The sequence below is a fragment of the Leiobunum rupestre genome, chromosome 3 (assembly GCF_980474605.1).
Source record: "Leiobunum rupestre chromosome 3, qqLeiRupe1.1.hap1, whole genome shotgun sequence".
Classification (NCBI taxonomy): domain Eukaryota; kingdom Metazoa; phylum Arthropoda; class Arachnida; order Opiliones; family Sclerosomatidae; genus Leiobunum; species Leiobunum rupestre.
The window spans coordinates 49,160,490-49,174,861 of record NC_143386.1 but is presented as its reverse complement, the minus strand read 5'-3'; the positions used below and the strand labels follow the sequence as shown (position 1 = coordinate 49,174,861).

Genomic DNA, 14,372 nt, shown 5'->3' with positions numbered 1-14,372 from the left:
TTAAAATAGGGATTTAGAGTCGCAAACAATGGGTCTATTGCAAAGTTTGACTTAATAGACCTTTCTATAAATGCCTATAGCTAAACAGGTCAAACACTTGCACAAAGACAACATAGCGCTACTTCAGTAGGACTTGCAAACTTATTTATTATTTCGTTCTAAACATTCTGCTTATGCTCATTCCTATTTGATTGGTTTAAAGTCGAGTTCCAAAATATAGCTAAGGTAGCTCACGTTAAGATAGTGTATAGTAAGTCTTTAACTGAACTATTTACAAAATTCATGATATATAGTTAATTAACTATGGATAAATTTTACGGCCATCTTTTGTTTCAAGCTTGAACTGGTTCTTTACCAACGTCTTTTCGTTTGTCACGAATTTTTAAAGGGGACCCAACATGCCGACTGTGTGGCGCGAAATCTGAAGATCTACAACATGTGCTGTACGAGTGCGCGGAGTTATCTGAAGTTATCCTTGTTTTACGCAAATAAATGAAACGAAGCAAATTTTACTCCTATGGACGAAATTAAAGCAACGGATCCCTTAGCTTTGATGTAGATCTTTCGTTATAAAATCTAAATCATATTTTTGAATGCTTATTGTAAATTATATTTACACATTTTGTGAATTGTGCTCGCGAATCAATTATGGTTCCTCCCTGTTGTAAAAAGGATTTTAGGGCGAATAAATATTATTATTATAATTATTATAATGGTTTGTATAAAATTATAACCGTAGGAATTTTATCAAAAATCCACTATATATCCCGACAACTAGGTTGGCTAGTTTGCCAGATAATCCTTTTTTAGCTGCCCTGGTTCATGAAAAATTGGGCCAAAATTTATGCCTCGCTATACACAAAAGTAAATAACCACATAAGTAGTATTTTATAGAATGGTCTATTATTGTTGTTAAAAGATATGATCCAAATACAGACTTTGTATGATCCGCCATTGACATAGGTGGTAAATTTGGGATATTATTCCCATGTTCCTACAATCATCCTTCAGATGTCTGCTAGATTGGTGTATCCCTTATGATTATGGACAGATTATAGGGCTGTGCGAGTAAATAATAAATAAATAATCAGCTAGGCTAATACCCAAGGCACCACCTTAGGCCTAAGTCATCAAGCGACTTTTGAAGTCATTAATTCAGGTGGCCGGGCTACAATGCGTAGGAGGGGGTGGTAAGCCCTGCATGCCACGCGAGCCAACAGCTCCCTACACTAACTATTACCGTTAACCTCAAGAAGTTTTTATGGAAGGGGAAACCGAAGAGCTCGGGGAAAAACCCCTTAAACCAGCGGGGAAAGAACTTGCAAACTCAACGCGGAAGGAATGGTTCCGAGTAGTGGTTTTAGGCAATCGAGTCGGGTATCGAGTACGAAATTTTTTTCATCGAGTATTCGAGTCGAGTAATATTGAAGTCGAGTCGAGTAATCGAGTACTTTATTAAAGGGAAATTTTCTCTTATTCGAGTCAAGTTATTCAGAAAAAAGTTGGTGTCATATTTTTAACGAGTCGGTTAACGAGTATACTTGATAAGGAGCTGGTTTTATTCGAGTAATTGGAAAATTAAATTTAAAATGAGTATAAACTAACTTTCAATGCTTAAAATATTCCTTTAATTTAAATGAACCAGTTTCCACTTCATTTGTAACATTATAGTGACTAGTGGGATATAAAAGACTAGTACACTAGCCTACTAGCCTAATTATAGTAATTAATAGTAAAATAACAATACAATTTACATGTTTTTAAATTATTAATAAACACCGTCTGTCCGTATATTGGTTAGGAAGTTAGGACACCTGAGTTCTAACGCCAGCCGACATCCGAACTCGTGAAGAGACATCAAAGTGACCCTCCAAACCAAAACTTAATAATATTGCTTGGAGAAAAACCGCGCAGGCGCACTACGTATTAAAAACCGTGCTCCATCCCCAAGGTAACAAGGTTATTCAAAGCATTTGTTGTTTGTCCGACTTGTAGGTACCGTTTATTATTTCCACCCCGAACGTAGAGCAGCTTATTCGAGTAATCGGGTACAAGACTATGCATTTTTAAGGTACTCGATAATCGACGAGTATTTTCCAATACTTATTCGCGGTCGAGTTCGAGTAATCGACCTAAAAATTAATCGATGATGTTCGAGTACTCGCACAGCCCTTCCAGATTATAAATATAATAATAATAATAATAATAATCAGCTAGGCCAATACCCAAGGTACTATACTGTCTTAGGCCCACGTCATCGAGCGACTTTTAAAGCCATTAATTCAGATGGCAGGGTTATATCGCAAAGGAGGGTGGTTGCAAACCTTTCATGGCACGCGAGCCAACAGCTCCCTACACTGACCTCAACAAAATTTTACGAGTTCGAGACTATTAATATATAGTTTAATGTTTTAAAACCAACAAGGAAATAACGGCATGGCAATGTTGATTTAATTTTATATTTATAATATTCCTATGTTTTGGAAAAAAAATACTCGCGTAGGTTACCTTCAATTTATAACAAAATCGACCTTCTATTGGCAATTTAGAAGAAAGCAAAACAAGGGGTACTTTTCTGCTTGTATCTAGATGTGAATAAAATATGCCATGGTTTATACAAAATGTCTATGCCCATATTTTGGCGATAAAAAAAACCAAAGTCTATAATGGTAAATTGTTTTCTGACCATATAGCCAAAACTACAGGGTGTAGTTTTAGGAGTTTTAGGGGGCGAGTTGAGAAGTATGCCTGCAGTAGAAAGGTGTATGAACACGTAAACGAAAGGTATTTCAACACGTGACCAAAACGTCGTCATGGTGTACACGTGGGTACCACTATGCCTAATCTCGTATTAAACACGTGTTTTTGCTACCTGGGTAACCCCTTTCAAACGAGTTAAATTGAAACCATTGATATTTTGTCTATGTTTTTTAATTCTTTTTTCGTCTATATTAATTTTATGGTCTTTCGTAAGTGACCTACTCTAGTTGTCTAGCGCGATTAAATTTCGATAAATGTCACTAAAAAATTTCGTGTCTTCGTGTTTAAAGCGCTTTTTTGGCGTATAAATATAGTCGAAATCTGTTGAAGGTTTACTCATTATCGTACAAACGTTCGACTGTATTAAGTCTTTGACCGTTTCGCGTTATAACATTTTGAGTACATTAGGCGTATAATTAAAGGATACGTCGATAGTAGATTACTCAGTATTGTAACAACGTTTGACTGTGGGAAATTAGTCTCTCCAATCCATTTGTGTTCAATTTCTAATCATCATGGCCGACCAGTTCACCGAGGAACAGATTTCGCTGTACAAAGAAGCCTTTGCCCTGTTCGACAAGGATGGTGACGGACGGATCACCACCAAAGAAATCGGGACCGTCATGAGATGCTTGGGCCAGAACCCCACCGAGACCGAGGTCGGGGACATGGTGTCCAATTTGGACGCTGATGGCGACGGCACCATCGACTTCGCCGAGTTCCTGACCATGATGTCGCGGCAGGCGAAAGAGAGTGACGTCGAGGAGGAAGTGTTGGCGGCCTTCCGGGTCTTTGACAAAGATGGAAACGGAGTGATCAGCGTGGACGAGTTACGTCACGTCATGACCACCTTAGGGGAACGTCTCACCGACGACGAAGTTGAAGAGATGGTCAAGGAAGCGGACGTGAATGGTGATGGTGTAATTAATTACGCGGAATTCGTTTCCCTTTTGGCCTCCAAGTAATCTATGGGAATTGGGTTTCCTACTAACTTTAAGTTAGTTAGATTACGTTAATTTAATTCGTTTTAAATGTAACTTTTATTTGTAATTCATATCGTAACATTATTAATACGTTGTTTTAATTTATGTGGTGGAAATATTTTTGCAATAAATTTTTAAAAAACACTTTTTTACATTCTCTAGTTAAGTTTACACTTAATAATAACCCTAAAACACTTAAGAATAAGTTTCTTGTCAAAGCGTTTGCAATACTCATGGTTGAAGTAAATTAATAATAACCTAAACTAACATCATAAACTATGATCATAAACCTGAATTAATGGCTTTAAAAGTCGCTTGATGACTTAAGTCTGTAAGGTGGTGCCTTGGGTATTAGCCTAGCTGATTATTATTTTCATAATCATCAACTTGATTTTCAGAGTTATCGCGTGATCATTGTCTAGGTCACAGCAGCCTAGTGTCTAAAATATGCCCAATCCGAAATACTATACATCCAAGGAAGATAATACGCTACTCAGTTCGGTTACAAATTCAAGATGTCAGTGTCGAAGAAAAAGGTTCTGTTATAAAATTAGGAAGTGTCATACGGTTATGAGATAATGTTACTTATGACACTGAAAAAGCAGGCCCATTGTGCTAGGAAAGGCTAAGCCCTAGGACACCACGCTCCTGAAGTATTCAATACAGACCCGGCCCTATACTTTTATTATTAGCCCAGAGGCGCTTGAAAACTAGTGACGGCCCTGTGAACAAGATATTTTATAGTCAGGCTGATGTCCTTTTGACTGATATGTAGTGGAAATAAAGCAGCGTTGCAGGGTTGTGGCCACAGCAAACAAGCATCCCTACAATAAACACGAACCCACATTTTTCCTCAACCTTCTTGCACTGTTTAAAGGCATTAAAAGCCGCGCTCGATGACTTGGGCCTACATGTATAAGGTGGTGCCTTGGGTATTAGCCTAGCTGATTATTATTACAATCCACGTCTAGTTGTTGAATTCGCGTCTTAACCAACGAAGGGAATTACTTACTATAAATATTTATCCATTTTTACCGGGTGTTTCAAAAGGTGATGCAAAAATTTGAAGGGGTTGTAGGGGTTGAGTTGAGAAGTATGCCTGTTTTCCCCCCATTATCCTACGATGAGTTAAAAGAGCGCCAGAGAGCTTCAAAGTGTGGCCTGCTAGCCCCTAGATGTAGGCTGCAAGAAACGCAATACGTTGAATTGGGAATAGGAATTTCGGGAATGGTAGTTAATGGATTTTTTATCTGATCGCAATACGTTGAATTGGGAAAAGAAACAAGATTTTCGGGAATGGATGGGGATGAGAAAATTTATGTGAAATAGTGCGAATAATTAAATTAAAATCAAACATTTAAACGCAAATGGAATAAGAATGCATATTGTTTCAACGGGAATTATGGGCAATGGTAACGCGTTTTCTTCAGGTGCATTTCTCTACTACCACCACATACTCGACGAGTAATCATACAGCAGGCCTGACTAGCAACTCCCTACAAAGTATAAGATTATTATACCGCGAATGACAGCTCTTAGCAAGAACAAATTAAGCTAAACCGAGAACTTTAGTCTACGTACATTTCTATCGACAGCCGGAAGGGAACGAGCGGCTACAAAAAATACCATTATTCAAAGGAGAACTGTCACCACCCTAAAATTGGATAAAACCATTTTAATGGATAGAGGACGTCCGAAAATGGTAATACAAAAAATTTCATGTTAATATGGCCAGTATTTGATTTTTTATAAGCAACCAAATTTCGTGTTTTATCCCCCCCGCCTCGAGAATCTCAGAACCGCTGCGGCTCGGTCGAACCTACCTGCCGCGCCATCTCGTGAACGAAATATTTTTTCCCCGGTTTTATCGTTTTTCGGTCGGAACTGTCGTCGGCTACGACATTCTCCTTGGCTTTTTAACCTAGTTATATTGGTAGATTGTAGTTAATCGTGTTTTTAATACGCCTTACACGCCACCCTTTCTCAAATTTTTGCCGCTTCATTCTTTTGGCGCTGCACGTAGGTTCAACCGCGATTTCTGAAATTTTTGAAGCCGTTTGATGTAGGTTGCGGAAAAAGTAGCGTAACTTTTTAAATACTTTTCCAATAACTATAAAATTTCAGGGACATAATTATTAATATATTTTCTATCTTTCTATACAAAAACCTAGTAAATTTTGGTTTTGGTGACAGTTCTCCTTTAAGCTCGAGGATTGGAAAACCAAACATAATATATGTATTAATAACATAAAGCTATTAATTAAACTAAGCTTTTGTGTACTTACTTTAAAATAAATACTGCAATTATTAAGTTAAACCATGAAAAATAGTTTTACAGCTATTTTATTCGTTTGCTTTTTGATTGGGACGAGAAAAAAGAATTTGCATTCAATAAATCTGAAATGGTTACCAATTGAAAATTCACAAAACCAAACTTTCTCCAACATTTTTTCACATTAAAAGTAATTGTTTTTAAGTTTATTGTCCCAATTATTTCGATTTATAAATTATAAAAAATTTAATAGTTTTTGAAGTCCCATAAAAAATTAAGTTTATGAGTGATTAAAATTTTTACATTAATACAAAATTACTTAACTAATCTTCGTTAAATATCAACATGAGCCCACATCCATGTAGAGATATTTTCAACCCTTTTCAATCACCGGTTTACTTTTATATAAACTAACCCCTTTCAAACGATTTAAATTGAAACTATTGATATTTTGCCTACGTTTTTTATTTTTTTGCGTCTACATTAATATTAATTTTGTGCTCTTTCGGAAGTGACCTATTCTAGTTGTCTAGCGCGATTAAATTTCGATAAATGTAACTAAAACAATTCGTGTCTTCGTGTTTAAAGCACTTTTTTGGCGTATAAATATAGTAGAAATCTGTTGAAGGTTTACTCATTATCGTACAAACGTTCGACTGTATTAAGTCTTTGACCGTTTCGCGTTATAACATTTTGAGTACATTAGGCGTATAATTAAAGGATACGTCGATAGTAGATTACTCAGTATTGTAACAACGTTTGACTGTGTGAAATCTAGTCTCTCCAATCCATTTGTGTTCAATTTCTAATCATCATGGCCGACCAGTTCACCGAGGAACAGATTTCGCTGTACAAAGAAGCCTTTGCCCTGTTCGACAAGGACGGTGACGGACGGATCACCACCAAAGAAATCGGGACCGTCATGAGATGCTTGGGCAAGAACCCCACCGAGACCGAGGTCGGGGACATGGTGTCCAATTTGGACGCTGATGGCGACGGCACCATCGACTTCGCCGAGTTCCTGACCATGATGTCGCGGCAGGCGAAAGAGAGTGACGTCGAGGAGGAAGTGTTGGCGGCCTTCCGGGTCTTTGACAAAGATGGAAACGGAGTGATCAGCGTGGATGAGTTACGCCACGTCATGACCACCTTAGGGGAACGTCTCACCGACGACGAAGTTGAAGAGATGGTCAAGGAAGCGGACGTGAATGGTGATGGTGTAATTAATTACGCGGAATTCGTTTCCTGTTTGGCCTCCAAGTGATCTATGGGTATTGAGTTTCCTACTAACTTTAAATTAGTTGAGTTGCGTTAATTTAATTTAATTAAATGTTATTTTTATTCGTATCGTAACGTTATTAATACGTTTTTTAATTTATCTGGTGGAAATATTTTTGCAATAAATTTTTAAAAAACACATTTTTACATTATCTAGTTAAGTTTACATTTAATAATAACCCTAAAACACTTAAGAATAAGTTTCTTGTCAAAGCGTTTGCAATACTACAATTAAATTAATAATAACCTAAACTAACATCATAAACTATGATCATAAACCTGAATTAATGGCTTTAAAAGTCGCTTGATGACTTAGCTAAGCTAATACCCAAGGCACCACCTGATTATTATTACAATCCACGTCTAGTTGTTGATTTCGCGTCTTAACCAACGAAGGGAATAAACCTGTTTAAATATTTCTCCATTTATACAGGATGTTTCAAAAAGTTATTCAAAAACTTTAAGGATTTGTAGGGGGTGAGTTGAGAAGTATGCCTGTTTTCCCCCATTTTCCTACGATGAGTTAAAAGAGCGCCAGAGAGCTTCAAAGTGTGGACTGCTAGCCCCTAGATGTAGGCTGCAAGAAACGCAATACGTTGAATTGGGAATAGGAATTTCGGGAATGGTAGTTAATGGATTTTTTATCTGATCGCAATACGTTGAATTGGGAAAAGAAACAAGATTTTCGGGAATGGATGGGGATGAGAAAATTTATGTGAAATAGAGTGCGAATAATTAAAATCAAACATTTAAACGCAAATGGAATGGGAATGCATATTGTTTCAACGGGAATTATGGGCAATGGTAACGCGTTTTCTTCACGTGCATTTCTCTACTACCACCACATACTCGACGAGTAATCATACAGCAGGCCTGGCTAGCAACTCCCTACAAAGTATGAGATTATTATACCGTGAATGACAGCTCTTAGGAAGAACAAATTAAGCTTCAGCGAGAACTTCAGTCTACGTACATTTCAATCAACAGCCGGAAGGGAACGAGCGGCTACAAAAAATACCATTATTCAAAGGAGAACTGTCACCACCCTAAAATTGGTTAAAGCCATTTAAATGGATAGAGGACGTCCGAAAATGGTTATACAAAAAATTTCATGTTAATATGGCCAGTATTTGATTTATTATAAGCAACCAAATTTCGTGTGTTATCCACCCCGACTCGAGAATCTCAGAACCGCTTGGTCGAACCTACCTGCAGCCCCATCTCGTGAACGAAATATTTTTTCCCCGGTTTTATCGTTTTTCGGTCGGAACTGTCGTCTGCTACGACATTCTCCTTTACAGGCCGCCCTTTCTAAATGTTTTGCCGCTTCATTCATTTGGCGCTGCACGTAGGTTCAACCGCGATTTCTGAAATTTTTGAAGCCGTTTGATGTAGGTTGCGGAAAAAGTAGCGTAACTTTTTAAATACTTTTCCAATAACTATAAAATTTCAGGGACATAATTATTAATATATTTTCTATCTTTCTATACAAAAACCTAGTAAATTTTGGTTTTGGTGACAGTTCTCCTTTACGCTCGAGGATTGGAAAACCAAACATGATCTATATATATATATATATATATATATATAATAATAACATCAAGTTATTAATGAAACTAAGCTTCTGTGTACTTTAAAATAAATACTGCATTTATTAAGTTAAACCATGAAAAATAGTTTTACTGCTTTTTCATTCATTAGCTTTTTATTGGGACGAGAAAAAAGAATTTGCATTCAATAAATCTAAAGTGGGTTCCAATTGGCAATTAATAAAACCAAACTCACCCCAACATTGTTTAACATTAAAAGTAATTATTATTAAGTTTATTGTCCCAATTATTTCGTTTTATAAAATTATAAAAATTTAATTGTTTTTGAAGTCCCATAAAAAATTAAGTTTATACATTAATACAAAATTACTTAAATTTACTAATCTTCGTTAAATATCAGCATGAGCCCACACCACCTGTTAGCTTTTATATAAACTAACCCCTTCCAAACGAGTTAAATTTAAACCATTGATATTTTGTCTACGTTTTTTACCTCTCCGAGGGGACTTTGTACCCTAGGAGGGGTTATACAACCACCGTGTCTGTCTGTCTGTCAGGCCTGCGAACGCGTTCGCATTTTCGGGGCAAAGGGTACCCAGTTTCTTAGAATCAGGGAAAAGGTTTTTCCAAAAGCACCCTCTTTTTGTCATTGGGTGTAGTATAATTATTTAATCGGCCGGGATTCGAACCCGAGCCCTCTTGCACGACAGGTGAGCGTTCTACCGCAGAACCACGGATACAGTTACGCTTCACTGAAAATTAAAAACTCTTCCGAGGAGAGGTATATTTTGGCTTGCCAACTTGTTATTTTTTTTTCGTCTACATTGATATTAATTTTATGGTCTTTCGGAATTGACCTATTCTAGTTGTCTAGCGCGATTAAATTTCGATAAATGTCACTAAAATATTTCGCGTCTTCATGTTTAAAGCACTTTTTTTGGCGTATAAATATAGTAGAAATCTCATTATCGTACAAACGTTCGACTGTATTAAGTCTCTGTCCGTTTCGCGTTATAACAATTATAAGTACATTAGGCGTATAATTTAAGGAGACGTCGATAGTAGGTTACTCAGTATTGTAACAACGTTTGACTGTGTGAAATCTAGTCTCTCCAATCCATTTGTGTTCAATTTCTAATCATCATGGCCGACCAGTTCACCGAGGAACAGATTTCGCTGTACAAAGAAGCCTTTGCCCTGTTCGACAAGGACGGTGACGGACGGATCACCACCAAAGAAATCGCGACCGTCATGAGATGCTTGGGCAAGAACCCCACCGAGACCGAGGTCGGGGACATGGTGTCCAATTTGGACGCTGATGGCGACGGCACCATCGACTTCGCCGAGTTCCTGACCATGATGTCGCGGCAGGCGAAAGAGAGTGACGTCGAGGAGGAAGTGTTGGCGGCCTTCCGGGTCTTTAACAAAGATGGAAACGGAGTGATCAGCGTGGACGAGTTACGTCACGTCATGACCACCTTAGGGGAACGTCTCACCGACGACGAAGTTGAAGAGATGGTCAAGGAAGCGGACGTGAATGGTGATGGTGTAATTAATTACGCGGAATTCGTTTCCTGTTTGGCCTCCAAGTGATCTATGGGAATTGGATTTCCTACTAACTTTAAATTAGTTGAGTTGCGTTAATTTAATTTGTTTAAATATTATTTTTATTCGTATCGTAACGTTATTAATACGTTGTTTTAATTTATGTGGTGGAAATATTTTTGCAATAAATTTTTTAAAAGCACTTTTTTACTTTATCTATTAAGTTTACACAAATAATAACCCTAAAACACTAAGAGTGTTTATTGTCAAAGCGTTTGCAATTCTTATGGTTGAAGTACATTAATAACCTAAACTAACGTAATAAACTATGATCATAAACCTGAATTAATGGCTTTAAAAGTGGCTTGATGACTTAGGTCTATAAGGTGGTGCCTTGGGTATTAGCCTAGCTGATTATTATTATTACATTATCATCGAATTGATTTTCAGAAATATCGCGTGATCATTGACTAGTTAACAGTGACCTAGTGCAAGTCAAATATGCCCGACCCGAAATACTGTATACCAAGGACGATAATAAGCTACTCAGTTCGTTTACGACCCCCAATGGTACAGCAAACAAGCATCCCAACAATAAACGCTATACTTTCTTGCACCTGTTTAAAAGCATTAAAAGCCAAGCAGCAGGGACTTTAAATACTGTTTAAGTTTACTGTTTTACGCTGGTTACCTCGATTGGTTTACAAAGTCCTTTTTTACCTATCACACGAACCCGAACCTTAATGTTCGCGTTTCCCTGCTGCTTGGTTTGGCGCTTGTTGCAGCCTACTACCCGGGGCTAGTAGGCCACACTTTGAAGCTCTCTGGCGCTCTTTTCACTTATCGTAGGGAAACAGACAACTTCTCAACTCACCCCCAACAACTCCTTAAAATTTTTGCATAACCTTTTGAATAAGAGCAACATTTAGTTTTGCGTAATTAAAAGTATGTTAACCTAAAATATTTAAAATATTTTAAGCTAAGCCTCGGTCAGAAAAATTGACCATTCTTCAAAACTTCGCCAACAAAAGTGCTTGTGTGGCTAACACGTTGTGTAAATATTTTCTCCGTGCACGCCAACTAATGTTGCAATAATGTTGGCTGGTGTGAACTTAACTATTACGGGTAAGCGGAAGTTAATGAACTTCCGAGGTGAGTTCATTCAATGACGAAATTATCCGCCATATTATATTTAGTAACCTTTTTCAACTCTTGGTCAACTACGTTTTTATTTGAACCGTCTGTTCGGTTGCCTAACCATCTCCCCTTATCGTAGGCAAATAACCATTAGTTTATACTTTACTTTTTATAAAAATGGGTGCAAATATTCAAGCGTCATTTGAATATGCTAATTTGATAATGGAATTACCGCGAATCTAACCCTACTATTTTGCATCAGATTAGCGGATTAATTTCGTTCATGGACTTTTTATGCAAATTAAATCCTGGCGTTTGGCCGTGACAAAACAAAGTTTTCCAACCGGAACGTAATGTCCGAAAAGAGAAAAGATTGGGACGACAGGAAGCCCTAACTATAACCAGTGCTCTGGGATTTGCTGATAAAAAAAACCACACTATAATGGGCAATTTCATTGAGTGTTTTTGACTTTCTTAAGGATATTTCGGGATTTTTCGATTTGGTAGCACTGCTTGTACGTTTTTCGTGTAGTTTTCTAAGCTTTATAACGCGCAGAGTTTCCAATTTCAAGCTACGTCTACCATGTCGATAAAATGGTAGTTGTAAACTCTACGCTCGAAATCACTGTTAGCCGCGAGCACTACACAAGGCGGGAATTTTTAGACCATCACAAGATAAAGTGATAGTTGTTAAGTAATATCATACGTAACATAATCACTCATAAGTATGCCACAAAATTATTTTCTTTCACTGAAACCTTGTTCACGGGATATGACGGAAATTACGTCACTTCCAATTGCGTGACGAAAAACGCGTCATCAGTTTTACTGATGGGAAACGAAAGTTAGTGACTTCTTCGCGCGTTTCAGGAGCTTATCTCGTACGTCGCCATCACGACATTTCGTTTCCATGGTAACCTTTTCAATAGCACTAGCATTATAAGACTTTTCCATTTTTGGGTTCACTTGTTGTATGTTACGTGTGAAACAAGGTCACATTGAAATTATTTCTATACAAATGTTATACGGAGGCATACTTATGATAAATTATGTTACTTTTGGTAATATTGAATTAGAGATAGCTTAAATACATTGTCTGACGCAAAAATGGATTACAATTTTTAAAGGGACTGTAAAATTAAGATTTTAACAAAATATTTCGGAAATTAAAATCAAACGTAGTTATCTGATTCATCATAACATCCACTTCTAACAGTTAAAAATAATCTGGCAACCGTGTTTTTAAAAGAATATGTTTAGCAAAGACTAACGAGTGGACCGAAAACTTTTGATTGTTCTACGTAAATTAACACGTATATTTGTTTGAGAGCTTGAGTGCAAAGTCCTTAAGTTTGCTGTTCGTAATTTCTGCGTGTGTGCTCTTATTTTGAATTAAATAGTTGCACTTAAACAGCTCCACCTACTGTTCAGTTAATGAAGTTTTACAACTACTTTAGAACTCCCAGGTAACTTTAATTTGAAGCAGTGCCCAGGGGTAAACTGCTTCAGTTGCATTAAGACAACGCCTACAGCCTACAATCCAACACCAGCAAAGCCTGGTAGGAAAAATTAATATACTAAAATGTCTTTAATAATATCCAAAAAGGAATGCATCGTAAAATAAAAATGTCTACGCTGAATCAGCAGCCCATTCGCGCACCGTCTGGTTCTAAGTACTTCATTTACACGCGCCGAAGTGAAATAGGGGTTTGTGGCAGCTTCGTAGATAGCTTCATAACCCGACCTTGTCCCCAAGGACAGTGGCGAGCGGACTAGTAGGCTATCTCGACAGTTCTCCCTCCTCCCCGGGTCTCGGACACTTGAACTGCAAAATCCAGCAAGTCGATATCAGACACAGTGGCTAGACTTTCCGTCTCCGTTTTTGCTGGCGATAGCGGACATTAAAAAATATAAATAAAATCCCTTTGTATACGAGCAAAAAGTTATTGGCAACTTTTATACCCTTCATGACCCAGTAGCGAGACCGTTCTTATTTATCATCCGAATTGTCGTTGACGGCCGAACCGTTTTATTCACGTTTGAAATGAATCTTGTCTGACCCAGTTTGTTGGGTGATTGACTTTTCCATGGGACCACTGAATCGTATAGTACCGTACTCGCGTATGGCCTTTGACGCGACTGTTAGTAAAGGCGCTTTTACTGCCCTGCGTGTTCGCTCGTAAGTCGTTAACCCTTTTACGTTTATTCGCGGCCTTTGCTATAAATCTATTTTCTCTCCGCACCCACCTCTACTTTGTTGTTCGCTCTTTGTACTAAAACCGTAAATAATTCACGCGCCGTCATATATTTAGATTAGCGTACCTTTGGGGTTTGTTTAAATATTAGGCTTAGCGTTTAGTTTGACTGACGTTTTAATTATTTTTGAGGCCGAGATACGTCCAGTTCCGCTATTTGTGGATTTCCTCCGGGTTGGGTAACCCACTTTCCTTTGCCGTATTTGGGTGTGGTTTAAGCGCCGTTCATTGTGACGTAAATGAAGTTAGAATTGAGAATCTCCGCCCCTTTCGCGTGGTTGATTATAACGGTCGTTTCGATTCTAGTTACAAATTCGATTTTGGCTTTCCTCTTGGGAGTTTTTTAAAACGCGAACTGAAAGGTTTGAAACAATTTCTCAGGGGAATCAATTATTTGTTCGTTTGCTTTATAATTGGTTTTGGGTGAAGTTTATAAAAGTTAAGAGACCTCATTCGCTATATCGGTTTTTAAATGTTAAATGGTATCAGAAGTATATCATATATTTCTTACTAAAGAAGTATCCATCTCCTTATACTGCTAATGATACTCACTGGAAATTTAGCTAATTTTACTGCTAATGCTACTCCCTGG

The 14,372-nt window shown here is 37.6% G+C and overlaps 1 protein-coding gene and 3 pseudogenes across 2 annotated transcripts in view; 3 read left to right on the top strand and 1 right to left on the bottom strand.

The window, feature by feature from the left end:
- Positions 1-14,372, bottom strand: part of LOC149952493 (synaptogenesis protein syg-2-like) — a 62,934-nt gene that overhangs the window by 9,632 nt on the left and 38,930 nt on the right. The window lies entirely within an intron of this gene.
- On the top strand, positions 3,265-3,891 carry LOC149952496 (uncharacterized; annotated as a pseudogene).
- On the top strand, positions 6,787-7,356 carry LOC149952495 (calmodulin-alpha pseudogene; annotated as a pseudogene).
- LOC149952494 (calmodulin-alpha pseudogene) lies at positions 9,939-10,593 on the top strand (annotated as a pseudogene).